Genomic DNA, 4,830 nt, shown 5'->3' with positions numbered 1-4,830 from the left:
CACAGTAGTCAGAGTTGGGGCTGAACACCGAGGAAGAGATGCAAGGGATCAGCCCAGTACTACAAGCCCACCAACTCCCAGGAGGGGAAACTAAGTATGTATCAGTGGAGTGGATGGTTGAAATAGTCTTATTTCACAGATGTTGGTGGTCAGAGGGCACTTTGCCAAGGCAGGTGCCCTGTCCGGAGACCATTGTGAGGGTGAGTGTAGAGTTCCAACTGCAGGAATGGGGGGAGGGAGTGGTGTTATAGGTTCCTGGGAAAGCTATGCCCTCATAGTAGGGGGGGCTCGAGGCTAAGCACAGCCAACAGAACTTGGTAAGCCTGGGACTAGAGGAATTGAGGGCAGAGAAGGCTCCCTGCACTAAATTGAGAAGTCTCTGCCCAGTACCGAATGGGTTTGGAACTTGTATGCGCAGCCTGATGGAAAATGCGATGCCGAGATCCATCCCCGTGGCATATAGTCTAAGGCCCCACATTTTCCTGGTGAGCCAATCTTGGGTTCTTCGTTTACCCTCAGCAGTAAAGGTGACCTGAACAGGGTTGTATCTAGTGAGGGTACCTTTGCAAGCATCCCAGGTTTTAGGTCCTCGCCAGGGCCCTCTAGTAACAGTTATCAGAGGGTCTGGGTGTGGTGGAGTCCAAGAAATGTAGCCGGTGGACACACAGTCCCAATCGTAACAGAAGAAATGTGCAGGGCCCCCACATTTGTAAGAGTAGCTACCAGGGCAGACATAAAAGTAATGATCGTAGGTGCCTGATTTAGTGCCCGGACCCGCGCATCCATACTGCAGCCTGGAGGGATCGTCGATGGACTTAGTCCACAAGTCACCGACGAGGTCACAGAGAGCAAATTCTAGGGTGGGAAACCAAGTCCCCAATGGGGCAGTGTGGGTGGTGATGTTAACAATGTGGTTATTACCCACACGGGAGATTACCCAAGAAAGGGACAGGGGCTTATGGGGGTTGGCACTACTTATCGAAGGCAGAGGCATCAGGAGGAGCAAGGCTGCCGTGGTGAATGCGGAGCTTGAGTGGGTGATCCAGTTTTTCCACCTTCCAAATGGGGTCTGGCAGAGGCGCTGGTTTAGCATGGGAGGCGTGGATCCAAGAAGCGATGCCATCAACCTTTATCGCCATTGAAGTGGTCAGCAGCACCAGGTACAGTCCCTTCCACTGAGGTTCGAGGGTGGCTGCTCTGTGTCATCGGATGAACACTGAATCTTCAAACTGGAACTGGGGAGGCACCTGGGAGTCTCCTGGCTTTTAGGCATCGGCAAGGTTGGCCCAATCTGGACAAATTCAAGGGCTTTTAATCTAGCATAAAGAGATTGAGAAGCTTGAGACTGGGAACAAGAGAGGCATATGTTAGTCAAAGGCAGCGGTGCCCCATATAGAATCTCGAAAGGGGTTAAGGTGAAGGGGCCAGGTGTATTTTGCGTGTGGAACAGGGCAAAGGGAAGGAGGACTGTCCAATATTTTATGCCAGTCTCTAAAGCCAATTTTGTCATGGCCTCTTTTAGGGTCTATTCATTCTCTCAACCTGTCCTGAACTTTGGGGCCTATAAGCAGAATGCAATTTCCAGTCAGACCCCAGGACCCTGGCCAGTCCCTGACTAATCTGGGCAACAAAAGCAGGGCCGTTGGTGGACCCAATAACCAGTGGCACCCCAAATCTCAGGAAGATTTCTTCTAGGAATATCTTGGCAACTGTCTGAGCAGTCTCTTTTTTAGTGGGGAAGGCTTCGACCCACCCTGAGAAGGTATCAACCAGAACTAGCAGATACTTGAAGCCATATTTGCCTGGTTCTATTTCAGTGAGGTCTACTTCCCAGTAACTTCCCGGACGATGTCCACAAAGCCACTTTCCTTGTGGTGTTTTGTCTGGGTAGGTGTTAACTAATTGACAGGGTCTGCATCAGTTTACTATCATTTCAGCAAGTCTGCGCAGGTTTATGACATGGAACAAGGACTGCCGGACTGAGGTAATTAGATGTTTTGAGTCGAGGTGTATCAACTTATGAAGCTGATCGAGGAAAGCAATTACTTGTTCTTGAGGGAGGATAGTCTTTCCCTCGACAGTCTTACGTACCACCTCTGGGGTCATGGAGTGAGGTCCCATTTTATTTATTTCCAGTAAGTCTTGTTCGAAATATGAAAGAGTCTCATCCGAGGGACCTGAGTCAATTGCCTCATGTAGTGGTAGTATATTAAGCCCCTGGGCTGCCTGGTTAGCCGCCTGATCAGCTCGCTGGTTTCCCTCTGCTACCCGGGATTTTGACTTTTGATGCCCGGAGCAGTGGATAATAGGTACCTTCTTAGGGAGGTGTATAGCCTCCAGTAATTCCAAGATCTGTTCTTTATGTTTGATATCTTTACCAGCTGAGGTCAGTAAGTCTCACTGTCTATAAATAGCCCCATGGACTTGGGCGGTAGCAAAGGCATACCGGCTATCAGTGTAAATATTTATGACCTTCCCCTCTGCCAGATGCAGGGCCTGAGTCAAGGCTATGAGCTCAGCTTTTTGGGCTGAGGTTCCCTCGGGTAAGCTACTCACCCAGACGGTCTGGTTGTCATCTACTACAGCCACCCCTGCCACCCTTTTACCTTCTATGATGTAGCTGCTTCCATCAGTGAACCAGGTCAGCTGGGCATTTGGTAGTGGCTGATCTTGGAGATCCCGTTGGGTTCTGGTTTCTTCCACCAGGACTTCTTGGCAGGTATGGAAGACAGCCCCCTTGGCGGAGGTCTCAGGCAGCAGCATGGCAGGGTTGAGTGACCGTGGGTCCAAACTGAACCCTGTTCTTGTCTAACAAGAGACTCTGGTAATGAATCATACGAGCAATGGACAGCCATCAGTCAGGGGGCTGCCGGATGATGCTCTCTAAAGCATGGGGTGCAATGACTAGTAATTTTTGTCCCATAGTCAGTTTGTCAGAATCTTTTACCAGTGTCACCACGGCCACTATCGATCTCAGGCAAGTCAGTCATCCCCCAGCCACTGGGTTTTGTTGAGAGATAGGCCACCAGTCTTTTCCAAGGCCCTAAGGGTTGCGTCAGTACCCCTCAGGCCACCCCCTTTTTTTCATCTACATATAGAGTGAAAGGTTTTGTCACATCAGGCAGGGTCAAAGCCAGGGCTGATAGTAAGACATTTTTTATATCATCAAAAGCCCGTTGTTGGTCAATGCCCCACTTGAAGGGGGCTCCCTCTTTAGTCAGTGGGTAAAGAGGAGTGGCCATAGCGGCGAACCCCGGTATCCATAGGCGGCAGAATCCCGCCGTTCCCAAGAATTCTCACACTAGCCGGGGCGTGCGAGGAATGGGGATCTGGGTTACAGTCCGTTTCCTGGCGTTGGTGAGCCACCTCTTTCCACCCTGTAAAGTATAGCCCAAGTATGTTACCTCTTGTTGACAGATTTGGGCCTTTTTAGCAGAGGCGTGATACCCCAGGTGGACCAGATCTTCTAACAGCAGTCCAGTGCCCTGCCGACATGTTTCTTTGGTTGCTCCTGCGAGCAACAAGTCATCTACATACTGCAAGAGGGTTACCTCAGAGTGGCTGGCACAGAAGTGTGTGAGGTCCTGATGGAGGACTTCATCAAAAATAGTAGGTGACCGGGCGCGTGTGCGTGTGTGCCCAAGATCCCGAGAGGAGAATGGAGGAGAAGGGATTGCGGCGTGACCATCCCCCCTGGGGGGTGATTTCTCGCTTTCTGTCTCTATGTCTCTCTCTGTCTGTCTGGCGAGCGCACGCGCCCTACAGTGAAAATCTCTCAAAAAAAGAAAAATAGTAGGCGAGTGTTGGAAGCCCTGAGGAAGCCGAGTCCAACTTAATTGTCCTGTGATCCCAGTGTCCGGGTCCCTCCATTCAAAGGCAAATATATTCTGGCCGGAGGGGTGCAGTCACAGGCAGAAGAAAGCATCCTTTAAGTCTAAGACAGTATACCAGTCCCGTTCTGGAGGTAGAGAACTTAGCAGGTTATATGGATTAGGTACCGTGGGATGGATGTCCTGTACCCGCTTATTGACCTCCCGCAAGTCTTGCACAGGGTGATAGTCATTTGAGCTGTTTTTTTTTTACGGGCAGCAAGGGAGTATTCCAAGGTGGTATTCCAAGGTGACTGGCATTTTTTTAGAATACCCAGGCATAGGAGGCGTTGTATGTGAGGCCTGATACCTTCTTGGGCTTCTTTGGTCATAGGGTATTGGCGTAGTGCCACAGGGGTAGCTGTAGCTTTTAGTTCTATTAGTATTGGGGGCCTGTTGGTGGCTAACCCCATTCCAGCTGTCTCGGCCCAGGTTTTAGGATATTTTTGCAGCCAAGCATGAAGGGGGCCAGTGTAACCATCTTTACTTTCGAAAAGCTGGTGTTCATATTGTAGGCATACAGCTAGGACTAATGTCTGCACATCCGGAGTAATCTTTGGACCCCATGGGGTAAAATTAATCTGTGCCCCCATTTTGGTAAGTAAGTATCTCCCAAGGAGGGGCGTCAGACATTCAGGAATGACCAAGAAGGAGTGGGTCACTAGGCCTTTTCCGAGGTCAATTGTTCTATTGGTGGTCCATGGATACTGCTGGTGCCTGGTTGCCCCTATGACCCAAGATTTTTTCTTGGAAAGTGGCCCTGACGGTGCCAGTAACACTGAGTGTTGGGCCCCAGTGTCGACTAAAAAATTAATTGGCTTCCCTTCCATTTTTAGAGTTACCCTAGGCTCGGGGAGGGGCTCCAAGCCCCGTGCCCCCTAGTCTGAGTCCTCATGCAGGGCAAGTACTTCTGCCATAGGGGGCAGCTGCACTTTGTTTTTCTTGGCCCTTTTAGGACAGT

The 4,830-nt window shown here is 50.4% G+C and overlaps 1 pseudogene; it reads right to left on the bottom strand.

The window, feature by feature from the left end:
* Positions 1-593: 593 nt before the first annotated feature.
* The window catches only part of LOC102486022 (uncharacterized), a 5,965-nt pseudogene continuing 1,728 nt past the window's right edge, over positions 594-4,830 (bottom strand).

The sequence above is a fragment of the Tupaia chinensis genome, unplaced genomic scaffold, assembly GCF_000334495.1.
Source record: "Tupaia chinensis unplaced genomic scaffold, TupChi_1.0 Scaffold144109_1, whole genome shotgun sequence".
NCBI lineage: Eukaryota > Metazoa > Chordata > Mammalia > Scandentia > Tupaiidae > Tupaia > Tupaia belangeri.
This window is presented reverse-complemented; position numbering and strand designations above follow the sequence as displayed.